Source organism: Petaurus breviceps, unplaced genomic scaffold (assembly GCF_028583685.1).
Source record: "Petaurus breviceps papuanus isolate PSGF00001 unplaced genomic scaffold, PetGlider_PUasm1.0 91133, whole genome shotgun sequence".
NCBI classification, from domain to species: Eukaryota; Metazoa; Chordata; class Mammalia; order Diprotodontia; family Petauridae; genus Petaurus; species Petaurus breviceps.
In genome coordinates this window covers 64,642,253-64,656,474 of record NW_027187419.1, presented here as the reverse complement: position 1 = coordinate 64,656,474, position 14,222 = coordinate 64,642,253, and the positions used below count along the sequence as shown (strand labels likewise).

At 37.4% G+C, this 14,222-nt stretch overlaps 1 long non-coding RNA gene across 4 annotated transcripts in view; it reads right to left on the bottom strand.

Annotated features, from left to right (window-relative positions):
- The window catches only part of LOC138155242 (uncharacterized), a 228,781-nt gene that overhangs the window by 99,182 nt on the left and 115,377 nt on the right, over positions 1–14,222 (bottom strand). Inside the window, exon 3 of one of the 4 annotated variants that reach the window (XR_011166786.1) lies at positions 4,995–5,131. The exons of the other annotated variants lie outside the window; for them this stretch is intronic. This is a non-coding gene — a long non-coding RNA (uncharacterized lncRNA). Of the gene's footprint in view, positions 1–4,994; positions 5,132–14,222 lie in introns of those variants that run through there. 4 annotated transcript variants of the gene reach the window in all.

Sequence of the window (14,222 nt, the reverse complement as noted above, 5' to 3'; positions counted from 1 at the left end):
TCAACAGCTTGGTAAATGAGGCACAAAAAAAATACTGAAGAAAAGAATACCTTAAAAAAGCAGAACTGGCCAAAGAAAGGTATAAAAACTCACTGAAAAAATAATTCCTTAGAAAATCAGAATTGGTGAAATGGAAGCTAATGACTACATGAGATGTCAAGAAACAATAAAACAAAATCCAAAGAATGAAAAAAATTAGAAGTGTGAAATATTTCATTGGAAAAAAGGGCTGACTTGGAAAATAGATCAAGGAGAGATAATCCAAGAATTATTGGACTACTTGAAAGCCATGATCAAAACAAGAGTCTAGCTATCATCTTTCAAGAAATCATCAAGGAAAATTGCCCTGATATTCTAGAACCAGAGAGGAAAATAGAATTGGAAAGAATCCATTGATCATCTCCCAAGAGAGATCCCAAAATGAAAACTCCCAGGAATATTCTAGCCAAATTCTCAAGTTCTTAGATCAAGGAAAAAATATTGCAAGCAGCCAGAAAGAATTAAAGTATCTTGGAATCACAGTAAAGATCACACAAAAGTTAGCAGATTCCACATTAAAGGAGCGGAAGACTTGGAGTATGATGTTCCAGAAGACAAAGGAGCTAGGATTACAACCAAAAATAACCTACCCAGTGTAGCAGCAAGCACCCCAAGCGTCCTCAGGGTTTACTGCCAACACAGGTTCTTGGATGTGCTTTGATAAAGGAAAGCAACTCAAAATGGGTTAACAAGCTTACTTTAATCAGTCAAACATGTATCGTTTACCTAGTTCAGGGGAAGAAGGTCAGCACCCCGAACTTCAAAGTATACAGGCAGAATTATCAAGACAGAAACAGATCAAGTAGACAGATTTCCAAACTGTCCAACCATTACATCCATACCAAATCAACATCTGGGTTTCAACATCTGGGTTTTTCAAAGCTGGGGGGCTCTGGACAACGGCTTCCCAGAATCCAGCTCAAATCACAGAACACTTCTCAAAGTGAGCCCCAAAACAAAGCTACACATCAGGGCTTATATAGCCTTCTCCTGGCTCAGAGAATGTAACAACCTTATTGACCCACTGGCCAATCAAGAAGTATCTACTGAAAAACAAGCCTCCCACCCCAGGCTCCAGGTACACTTTAGCCTAGGGGCAGGGAAGATCTTCAAAATTTACATTCCCATTACACCCAGCAAAACTGAGTTTAATCTTTTAGGCAAAAAATAAAAGTAGATATTTAATGAAATAGAGGACTTCTAAGCATTATTGATGAAAAGACAAGTGCTGAATAGAAAATTTCATATACAAACATAAGACTTGAGAGAAGTATAAAAGGGTATGCATGAAAGAGAAATCATAAGGGATTTAATATGGTTAAATTGTTTATAATCATATATGGAAAAATGATGCATATAACTCCTAAGAACTTTATCATTATTAGGGCAGATAGGGGTATACATAGAAGGCATGACTATTAGTTGACTATGATGTGATGATCTAAAAAAAATAAATTAAGTAGTGAATAAGAGGGATGCACTGGGAGAAGCAGGAAGAGAGGAGAAGAATGGGGGAAATTTTATCACATAGAAGAGGCACACAAGGAAGACCTTTTATAGTGAAGGATAAAATGAGGATCATGGCAGGCAACACTTGAACCTCACTCCATCAAATTGGAATATTATACACAGTCATATATGGTATATCCATCTTAACAGGGAGATAAGAAAGGAAGAGGATAAGAGAAGGGGGGAGGGGAGATAGAAGGGAGGATGGATTTAGGAAGCTAGTGATCAGAAGCAAAACTGACTTTCAAGGAGGGACAAAGTAAAAAGAGAGGAATACATAGGAAAAAAATAGGATGGAAGGAAATACATAGCAATTATAACTGTGAATGTGATTAGGATGAACTCACCCATGAAATGGAAACAGAGAGCAAAATGGATTAGAGGCCAGAATCTAACAATATGTTATTTACCAGAAACACACTTGAAACAGAAAGAAGCACACAGAGTAAAAACAGGAGTCTGGAGCAGAATCTAGTATGCTTCACTTGAGCTAAAAAAAGGCAGGGGTAGTGTGGGTAAAATTGTTGGTGCTAGAAGAAACCTGAACTAGAACTAAGACCAAAATCAAAACCCAAACCAAAAATTTAGGAACCAATGAGGGTTTTTTGAATTTGCCAGTAAGGGAGTCCCACCCACATGGCCAGAGACTTTTTGAAATAACAAAAGGATAAAGCTTATATAGATTTCAATTTAGGCAGGAGGTGAATTGGGTAAGCCTTACATCAGGGTTGGACAAAGCCTGTTGCTGGGGGCTTTCAGGGTAGGAATAGGGGATGGTATCCCTTGATTGGACAGGGCCTATTGCAGGGGCTAGTAACAGGAAAAGTTCTTCTTAAGGTTAGCTGTCTCTCATAATCCTACCTTAATAAAGAGGTCCGTCCTTGCTATTTCAACAGTAAGGAAGGTCTCAGGGTGGATGCTGCAATAGAGTCAGAGCAAGAGAGAATAATTGCAGACCAAATGGAGTTGCTTTAGTCTTCTTGGCTACCCACAGTAGCAATCATACTCTCAGACAAAGCAAAACCAAAATGGACCTAATTAAAAGAGATAAGCAGGGAAATCTGATTTTGCTAAAAGGTACCATAGTTAATGAAGTATAATATCAATACTAAACATGTCTACATCAAATGGAATAGCATTCAAATTATTATTTTTATTTTGCTTTTTGGAGGGAGAGGGCAGGGCAATTGGGGTTAAATGACTTGCCCAAGGTCACATGGCTAGTAAGTGTTAAGTGTCTAGGCTGGATTTGAACTCAGGTCCTCCTGACTTCAGGACCCAGGCTCTATTCACTGTGCCACCTAGCCATCCCTAACATCCAAATTCTTAAAGGCAAATTTAAATTAATTACAGGAGAAAATAGACAGTAAAAGTATGCTAGTGGGGGCTTTCAAATTTCCCCTCTCAGAATTAGATAAATCTAACCATAAAATATATAAGAAAGAAGTTAAGAAGATAAATAGAATTTTAGAAAAGTTAGATCTGATAGACCTCTAGAGAAAATTGAAGGGGAACAGAAAATAGTATACCTTTTTCAAAGTTGTATGTGGCACCTTCACAAAAACTGACCATGTATTAGGGTATAAAATGTTATAAACAAATGTAGAAAAGCAATAGTAAATGTATCCTTTCTAGACTATAATTCAATAAAAATTACATTCAATAAAGGGCCATAAAAACATAAATTAAAAAGTTAACTTGAAACTAAACAATATAATCCTAAATAATGAGTGGGTCAAAGAACAAATCATAGAAACAATCAGTAATTTCAGTAAAGACAATGACAACAATGAGACAACACACCAAAATTTATGCGATGCAGCCAAAGCAGTAGGTAGGGGAAAACTGATATCTCTAAATGTTTGCACTAATGAAATAGAGAAAGAGCACATGAATGAATTGGGTGTGCAATTAAAAAAAAACTAGAAAAAGAACAAATTAAAAATCCCCAATTAAACAGCAAAATGAAAATCCTGAAAATCAAAGGAGAGATTAATCAAATTTAAGGGAAAAAAATGTCACTGGACCAATAAATAAAACTAGGAGGTGGTTTTATGAAACAAAACCCAATAAAATAGATAAACCATTGGTTAATTTAATTAAAAAAAAAGAAAGAAGAAAACCAAATTACCACTCTCAAAAATGAAAAGGGTAAATATACCACCAGTGAAGATGAAATGAAAGCAAATATTAGGAGCTATTTTGCTCAATTATATGCCAATGTGCCTGGCAATCTAAGTGAAATGGATAAATGTTTATAAAAATATAAATTGCCTAGATTAAGAGAAGAGGAAATAGGATACTTAAATAACCCCATCTTAGAAAAAAGATATTGAACAAGGCATAAATGAGCTCTTCAGAGAAATCCCCAGGACTAGATAGATCCACAAGTGAATTCTACTAAAAAAAATTAAAGAACAAAGAATTGAAATACCATATAAACTTTTTGGAAAAATAGGTAAAGGAAGAGTCCTACCCAAATTCCTTTTATGGCAAAATTATGGTGCTGATACATAAATCAGGGAGGGCAAAAAGAGAGAAGGAAGACTATATATCAAATTCCCTAATGCATATTGGTGCAAAAAAAAATTTAAATAACAAGATTACAAGCAATATATCACAAAAATCACACACTATCCCACCAGGTGGGATATTTACCAGGAATGCAAGGCTGGTTCAATATTAGGAAAACTATCAGTATAATTGACCACATCAATAACAAAACCAACAAAAATCATATGATTATCTCAACAGAGGCAGAAAATGCTTTTTGACAAAATCCCATTCTTATTCCTATTAAAAACACTAGAAAGTCTAGGAATAAATGGAGCTTTCTTTAAAATGATAAGTAATATCTATCCAAAACCTTCAGCAAACATTATTTATAATGGGGATAAGCTAGAAATATTCCCAATAAGATTATGGGTGAAGCAAGGATACACATTATCACTACTGTTATTCAATATTGTACTAGAAATGCTAGCTATAGCAATAAGAAAAGAAAAAGAAACTGAAGGAATTTGAAGACAATGAGGAAATGAAACTATCACTCTTTGCAAATGATATGATGGTATATGTAGAGAAGCCTGGAGAGTCAAATAAAAAGCTAAGTTGAAACTCTGAACAACTTTCACAAAGTTGCAGGATATAAAATGAACCCACATAAATCATCAATCTTTTTCTATATATTACCAATTAAGACCAGCATCAAGAAATAGAAAGAGAAATTCCATTTAAAATATCTGAAAACAATACAAAATACTTGGGAGTCTACCTGCCAACACAAACTCAAGAACTATATGAACATAATTACAAAATATTTTTCACACAAATAAAGACAGATCTAAACAACTGGAGAAATACCATAATTTATGACATAATCATCACAGATTTTATGCCAATTTTTGCAAAAAGTGGAGAGTGGCTATTATATGAGGCTTTAAAAATTTGTCCTGGTATTACTTAAAAATAATTTATTACTAAACTGTTTTTGGTGCAAGATTAAGATACATGAAATACTTATGAATAGTCCAAATCCATTTACATCTTTTCTTCATGACAGTTTAGTGAATATTTTTCCAGTCTGAAAAATAAAGTTAACACATTAGTTATTGATTTGTGCATTATAGTATAAATATTACATTAGAGAAAATTTACTACACTGTTGCAAAGTACAGATTTACAAAACTTAATCTTCTGTGTCCAAAGATTAGTTTCATTAGCTGACAAGCTGAACTAAGCACCATTCATATCAGATGTGTTTACTTCATCATCCTTCTACCACAGTAGTACTTCATCTTCAGATCCATCTAGTACAATAGAAATTCCTGTCTTTTTGAAGCTTTTGACTACTGTTTTGTGTAGTATAAGATCCCAACTTTTAATTACTTACATGCATATCAGTTCCAAGGAAGGGCGCTTAATAATGGTGATCACCACCACTCATTTTTCTACTTGTAGAAATCTTTAACTGGTTTGTTTACACATAGACAATGTGCCTGTGCTGAGAATTCCAAGCTTGTGGCTCATGGTTCACAAGAGATAAATGCATATCCATAGGCCACTGGTGAATACATTGCTTCTCTGTTTATTTTTTAAGTGGTGTGATGAGCAGAATTATACCATGTGATGATTACACGATAAAAGGTTATATACCTATTTTTGGACTAAAAAAACAAGGTACGATGATTACACAGTGGTGACAATTATACAGTAAAATGCAGTATTAATTGTTCATGGGTAGGTGAGCCAATATGATAAAAATGACAATTCTACCTAAATTAATTTACTCATTCAATGCCATACTAAACAAATTTCCAAAAAATTGTTTTTATAAAGCTAGAAAAAATAATAAAATTAATTTTGAACAGCAGAGGTCAAGAATATCAAGGAAATTAATGAAAAAACTATGCAAAGGAAGGTGGCCTAGCCATACCAGATTTCAAACTATATTTCAAAGTCAAGTGAGCACAACCAGGAGAACATTGTACATAGTAACAGCAATATTGTAAAGATAGCCAACAGTGAAAGACTTAGTTACTCTAATCAATGCCATGATCTAAGACAATTCCAAAGGACTTATGATGAAAAATGCTATTCACTTCCAGAGAGAGGAATGATGGAGTCTGAGTTTAGATTGAAGCATAATTTTTTTCACTTTCCTCATTTTTCTTTCTTTTTTATGACATGGTTAATATGGAAATAGGTTTGTATGATTTTGCATAGATAGTTGAGTCACATTTCTTGTCTTCTCAATGCATGGGGGAGGCATGGGAGAGTGAGAGAGAATTTGGAACTCAAAATTTAAAGCAAAGAATGTAAAAAACAAATAGTAAATTTATTTTATTATTTTAGAAAATCATGTATTAATATTTCTTTTAATTTGTGATTCAGAGGTCAAGACCTGGCTGCATGAAAGACCTCAGTTCAAACCCTACTTCTAACACTTACTATTTGTGTGACTTTGATAAGTCATAAGATCCTAGATCTTGAGTGAAAAGGTATATTAGAGGCCATTTGACCCAACCCTCCTTACTTTCCAGATGAAGAAACTGAGGACCAGAGAGGTTAAAACAACAAAGGCAGAGAGAATTTTGACTGTAGTCTTCTGACTTCAAAGTCACTGTTGGTTTTTTTTTTCTAACATACTATGCCTCCTCTCTGTTGTTTGAACTAATTCTGAATTTCTTCATTTATAAAATTGGAATAAGAATGTCTTGAGTACTTAACTCACAGGGCTATTGTGAGGATCCAATTAAAGCAGAAGTTCTTAACCTTTTGGATGTCATGGATTCCTTGGGCAGCCCAGTGAAGCCGATGGACCGCTCTCAGGGGGATGTTTTTAAATATAAAAATGAAAATACACAAAAAACCGATTATATTGAAATACATTTATCAAAATATAAAAAAAAAACCACTAACCCCATGTACACAGACATTTCCAGACCCTGGGTGAAGAACACTTGAATTAACTAACGCATGTAAAGTACTACATGAGAACGTATCTCAGATCTGAGGTATTTGTAAAGCTCTTAGCACACTGCTTTGGACAGCGTAGGCATTTAATAAATGCTTGTCCTCTCCCTCTCTTCCCCTATATAAATGTCAGTTCCCTATTGAAAGACATATTGTAACTATTTTTGCTAGAAAGAACGAGTACTTCTAATATTCTTCTTTGCTTTAAGATCCCTTCAGTAATCACCAAAGCCAAGTGGGGGCACCATGGGAGGTGCTCTTGGTATTTACTGAGACCAAATGAGAGGGCCTTTTCCCTCCCTCTTCCTAGTTACTTGCTGTGCTGCTGTTCTGTACAGGAATCTGCCTTCATTTCATTGCCACATTTCCTTGGCTCATCCCAAGCCAGCTTTTCTTCTTTCATTGCTCATTGCTTCAATTTGTGGTTACCGAATTTAAAAGACTTAATAAACTGGTGTGTTTTCTATCCCCGAGGAAGGAAATGAGATTTCCACTTAGCGTCGTTTCCATCTTTTTGTTCATGTTTTTGTTGCTATTTTGTTGCTATTGTTGAAACGGAGCAGAAAATTGTTGTTGCTCCTTCATTACCTAACTGCCCACGTCAATTCCAGTCCCTGGGCAGAAAAGCAATTGTTTTTGCAAATTTTTAAGTGATTAGTTTAAGTGATTAGTCACCTCAGACTTACTGTGTCCTTCCTCTGACCAACATGCGGCATTGTATTTGATAATCAATCCAATTTCCCTATTGTCAAAGAAAGTGACCCAGGGATGTCAAACCGAAGATATTGATAGACTGACAGAATAGGAGAGCAGGAAGAGACCTTACATGTGTGTCTTCCGGTTCCCCTTCATTTCATGGAGGAGGAAACAGAGACCTGGAGGACTGAAGTGACTTCCCCAAGGTAACAATAATGAGGGCTGATGTTTACAGAATATTTTGAAGTGAGTAAAGTGCTGTAAATACATAATCTCATCTTGATCTTCATCACAGCCTTTTGAGGTAGGTGCTGTTATTCCACAAATTCTATGAGACAACACTACCTTATACAGCAAATAAGTGGCAAAACCAGAACTAGAGTCCATGTTGCTGACCCCCAGGCCAATTCTCTTTCCATTACATAATTTGCATTATTCCATATTTCAATGAGTTAGGGTACCTCACTCCTTAAAATATTTAATTAGGCTCAATGCTTTGCCCATAGAAAGTACTCAATACAATCTGAATTTGAGTATTAGTTGTATAATACAATTTCCACTACTACTTTTAATCCAAGTGCTATTTTTTTTTTTTGCCCTCTGAAAGCCTAGGTTCAAATCCTAGCCCTCAACCCCCCTACCTGGGTTTAATTTTCATCTATATTCAGATAACTTCCAGACCTATGTCTCTATGGAGCTCCAGTTTTGTCTCTCCTACTGTCTATTAGAGATTGTAAACTATTTATTCCTTAAGAATCTCAAACTCATTAAGTCACAAAGTGAACTTCTCTTTTCCCCAAAACACAGTCCTCCTTGAAATTTCCCTGTCTGAACTCAGGACATTTCCATCCCTCTAGTCTCCCAGGCTCGTAACTGTTACATTATCCTTGTCTCTTTATTCTCCCTCCCCTCACATAGTTGATCAGTTTCCCAATATTGTCATTTTCTCCTCCTCAATAACTCTCCCTCTACCCCCTTCCCTCTGCTCCTATTTCTGCTCTAATTCAGACCCTTCTCACCTCTCCCCTAGACTGTTTCAGTGATTTATTAAGTTAGCTCCTTGCCTGGAGTGTCTCATTGCTCCAATCCATTTTCTACACAACTGCTACGGTGACTTTCCTGAAGTGTGGGTCTGACAATATCACTTTCCTTCTCAATAAGCTTCAAAGGCTCCTTATTGGCTTTAGGACTGAATGTAAGCCCTTCTCTTTAGCTGGTAAATCCTTTTGCCTGATCTGGCCTCAATTTACCTTTCCAATCTTAGTCTCCATTATCCCCCTTCCTATATTTTATGGTCCAGTCAAGGTGACTTTCTTGCTGTTCCTCATTCATATGCTTTGTCTTCTCTCTCTTCATTTTTGTACTGGTCATCCCCACTCCCATTCCTAGAATAATAGCAATAATATCTAGTATTTATATTACCTTATACTTTTATCACTTTATATTCATAAGTATATTACTATATACTTATATCACTTTAAGGTCTGCAAAACACTTTCCAAAAGTAACCTCATTTGATCCTTACAATAAGAGGAAGATATTATTATCCCCATTTTACTGCTGAAGAAACTGAAGCAGATAGAGATTAAGTGACTTACCTAGCATCTCAAAGCTAGTAAGTGTCTGAGGTTGGATTTGAATTCTGGTCTTCCTGACTCCAGGTCCAGAGCTCTAACCAGAGCACTATGCCACCTGAAATATATTCCAACCTTACTTCTCTGCCTCTTAGAAACCCTTGTTTCCTTCAGAAATCTGTTCAGGTACCGTGTTTCACATTATATCTTTCCTAATGCCCTTCTTGGATGCTAGAGTTCCCAGTTACCTAGAATTGATTTTGTAAATACCTGTTAAACTCTCTGATGGCAGGAACTATTTCATTTCTGTGTTTATATCCCCAGTCCCTAGCACAGTAGTTGACACTTAGTAGACATTTATTAAATGCTTGTTGATTAATTTGTTGGTCTTTCCACTGGACAAATGAAAACCTCTCAGGGCCTTCTTTTCTATATCTGTAAAATGAGGGTGTTTGGACTTAATGACCTCTAAGGTCCTCTCCATATTGAAATCTATGAGCATTGTTTGAGGTCATTAAGAGGCTGTCAGGGAGACCTCCTTTCTGTCCCCTAATTTTAAGTTTTCTCAGGAATCACAGATTGTGCTGACTCTCCTTGGTCTTCACCTTTAGTTCAGAGTGGGGCACTGGAAGGTCCACAGAAAAATCACTTCAATAGATTTCCTCAGCAAGAGAAAAGGGCTTGTATCTTATGAACAAAAACTACCAATCTTTATGAAACCTGACTTTTTTTAAAAAAGTTTGTTTGGAATGTGGAAGTGGAGGACCTGGATTTTGGTCTTAGCTTTGCCACTTGCTGTCTATGTGACTGTAGGCAAGTCACTCATCTCTCATCTCTCTCCTGGGAAAACAAAGTGTGGGGTGGGAAAACAGTTATAACTGTTCTAGCTAGGGGCAGTATTTCATCATTTGGTATTTCCCCCATTAGACTTCAGGAGCTCATTGATGGCAGGAAATGATTTTTTTCCCCTTTCTTTTTATTTCCAGCCTGCAAAATGAGAGAGTTAAGTCATCTAACCTAAATTAACTCTAAAAACCTAAATCTAGCTCTAAATTTTGAAGTCTTTTCTTCTTCCATAGTCAAACCTGTGGTCCTGATGGAAGAAAACAATTTGGTCTTGGTTGGTATTATTTGATTCCCAAACAACAACTGTTTGCCTGCTTATTATTTGGACTTGGTAAGACTAATGACTACAGCCCCACAGTTCTGGGGCTTGAGAACAACCAGGTGGTGGGAATGTAATTGAAACTTACATTACAATTTTACAAGTTGTTCAAAGTAACGTATTTTCCATCCATCTTGATGGAAAATATGAGCCAAAGCATGAAATATTTGACTTTGGGACTCCAGGTGCTCCCTGTTACTGGGTGGGCCATTTTAAGAAACTGGCAAGTCTGGGAAGATCTAGTGAACACTGTTTGCTCTAGTAAAAGTTTGTGTTGGCGGTGGACACCCTGTGCAGATGTGGTGCTAATGGTTATCAGAATGGACCAAAGTGTGGATCCAATTTTTGGGTATTTCACTAACTGGGAATTTTGGCAAGTCTGTGGATGACTTCAGTCCTTGTCCAGCCTGGACCAATGGTGACTCTTCTCCAGCTGGAGGAGGAAGAACAAATGGAAGAAGGTTGGAGCTAGGCAATGGGAAGAGAAAAGAGTTTTCCTCCTTATTACTGTTGCTAACATAGATCAAATGAACCACACAGGAACAAGGTGTACAAGAAGGACCCCACGAGATTGAATTGAGAGGGGTCGGGGTGTCTAGGTGGCTCAGTAAATAGAGCACTGGCCCTGGAGTCAGGAGGACCTGAGTTCAAATTTGGCCTCAGACACTTAACACTTACTAGCCATGTGACCTTGGGCAAGTCATTTAACCCCAATTTCCCTGCCTTCCCCCCTCTAAAAAGCCAAAAAAAAAAGAAAGAAAAGAAAAAAAAGAGAGGGGGGGGTCAGTAAGAAGTGGATTTTTCAGTAATGCATCAACAACACAGCTCTGACCCAGATGTATCAAATAGTGAAGAAACTGTATGTTCTGCAAAAGCCATGCTACTCATGTATCCCTGTGTGGAATCCTGGGATTTTTTGAACTGGAAGGAACCTTGGAAATTAAGTATTCCAAACTTCTCTTCTTTGTCTGATATTTCTTCTTTCTTTTTTTATGGTCATATTGGGATATTTTATTTTATTTTATTTTTATTTTTCCTCTATTTTTTATTTTTAGTTTACATAATTCATTTCCACAAGATTTTGAGTTATAAATTTTCTCCCCATTTTTCCCTACCTACCACCCCAAAACAGTGATCGCACTGAATATCCTCTCCCCCAATCTGCTCTCTCCCATATCTTCCCCCATTCCCCCCTCCGACTTTCCAGTAGGGCCCAGTGGATCTCTATGCTCCAGTACCTGTGTATCTCATTTCCCAGTTACATGTAAAATAATAATAATATGTATATATATTTTTAAACATTTGATTTTAAAACTTTGGATTCCAGATCTTTCCCTTCCTCTCTTATCACCCACCCTCATTGGCAAGATAAGCAATTCCATATAGGTTGTACATGTGTAGCTATGCAAAACATTTCCATAGTGGATAAATATTGTGAAAGACTGACTATATTTCCCTTCCTCCTATCCCACCCCCATTTGGTCTGTTCTCTACTATTATCCTGTCCTTTTTCAAAAGTGGGTGCTTCCAACTTCCCTCCTACCCCAGTCTGCCCTCTCTTTCATTATCCCCCCTCTATTCCCCTTCCCCTGTACTCTCCTGTAGGGTGAGATACCCTATTTAGTGTGTATGTCATTCCCTCCCTAAGCCAAATTCAATGAGAATAAGGTTGACTTTTGTCTTCCTGTTCTTCCCCTCCATTGTAACAATTTTCCCTTGCCTCTTCTATATGAGATAATTTACCCCATTCTGTCTCTCCCCATCTCCTCTCATTACATTCCTCTCTCCCCTCTTAATTTCACCTTTTAAGTATCATCTCTTCCTATTCAATTGGTCCTGTGCCCTCTGTCTATGTATACCTGTAGACATATATACACACACTCACATATGTATTCATACACCCAGATACCCTCCTATATAAACATATATATGTATATACATATTTCTATTCCCTTCAACTATTCTCATACTGAGAAATGTTTCATAAGTTACAATGATCATTTTTCCATGTAGGAATATATGTAGTTCAACTTTGATAAGTTCCTCATTATTTCTTTTCCCTGTTTACCTTCTCATGCTTCTCTTGCTTCTTGTATCTGAATGTCAAATTTTCTATTCAACTCTGTTTTTTTCATCAAGAATGCTTGAAAGTCCTCTATTCCACTGAATGACCATATTTTCCCCTGAAACATGATACTCAGTTTTTATGGGTAGGTGATTCTTGGTTTTAATCCCAGCTCCTTTGACCTCCAGAATATCATATTCCAAGCCCTTCTATCCCTCAGTGGAGAAGCTGCCAGGTCCTGAGTTATCCTGATTGTGTTTCCACAATATTCAAATTGTTTCTTCCTGGCTGCTTGTAATATTTTCTCCTTGATCTGGGGATTCTGGAACCTGGTTATGATATTCCTAGGAGTTTTCTTTTGGGGATCTTTTTCAGGAGGTGATTGGTGGATTCTTTCAACTTCTATTTTGCCCTCTGGTTCTAAAACATGAGGGCAATTTTCCTTGGAATTTCTTGAAGGATGATTTCTGGGTTCTTTTTTTGATCATGGCTTTCAGGTAGTCCAATAATTTCAAAATTATCTCTCCTGGATCTATTTTCCAGGTCAGTGGTTTTCCCAATGAAATATTTCACATTGCCTTCTATTTTTCATTTGTTTGGATCTGTTTAATAGTATCTTGATTTCTCATAAAGTCACTAGCTTCCATTTGCTCCAATCTAATTCTGAAGGAATGATTCTCTTCAGTGAGCTTTTGAGATTCTTTTTCCATCTGGCAAATTTGGCTTTTTAAAGCATTCTTCTCCTCATTGCCTTTTTGGGCCTCTTTTGACATTTGACTTAGTCTATTTTTAAGGTGTTACTTTCTTCAGTCAGGTTGCTGACTCTAATTCCATAGTGTTCTTGCATCATTCTCATTTCTCTTCCCAATTTTTCTACACTTCTCTTATTTGATTTTCAAAATCCTTTTTAAGCTCACCTATGGCCTGTAACCAGCTCATATTTTTCTTGGAAGCTTTTGGTGCAGGAGTTCTGACTTTGTTGTCTTCCTCCTGTTCCATGCTTTGATCCTTTTTGTCCCCAAAATAGGAGTGTAAAGTTGGGTAGCTCTGTTTGCTTTGCTTCCTTTGCCTGCTCATATTGCCACTGAATTATTTGAGTTTTGGGCTTTTTGCCACTAGTACTCTGCCACCAGACAGGGGAGCTTTATCCCAAATGCTGGGGTTTTCGCAGCTGCCCAAGCTCTTAGTTGGGTGCCCTCTCTGAAGCCTACATATGCCCTGGTAGACTGTTCACGCACCCCAGGACCTCCACCCCAGACAGCAATCCAGATCCAAGAAGGTTAAAGAAAGAGTGATTACCCCTCAGACTCGTTGCTTGGTCCCCCTACAATCTGCAGGCCAGGAGCTGAAGCAGCCACATGTGGCGGTGGCTGCATGGCCCTGCCACCTCAGCAGCTTCTCGCCCTGGGGGCAAAGACTGACCGTACACCCAAACTACTGGATCCCAAAGTCCACACTGCTCTGATCTCTCACTTTGTCCTTAGCATCTATGCGTTGATAATTCTGGAAACCACCACAGCTTCTGGTGACCTGAAGTTCCTCCAGCCAGTGGCTGGTCAGGCCACCCTGAGGCTAAAACCTTGGGCTTTTGCAGGGCTGGGCTCGGCTGAGAACATGCTGTGCTGGCCACTTCCTGCTGGCCTGCCAGGCTGCCCTCAGTGGGAGGTTACCTTTTCTGTGTCATTTTGTGGGTTCTTGA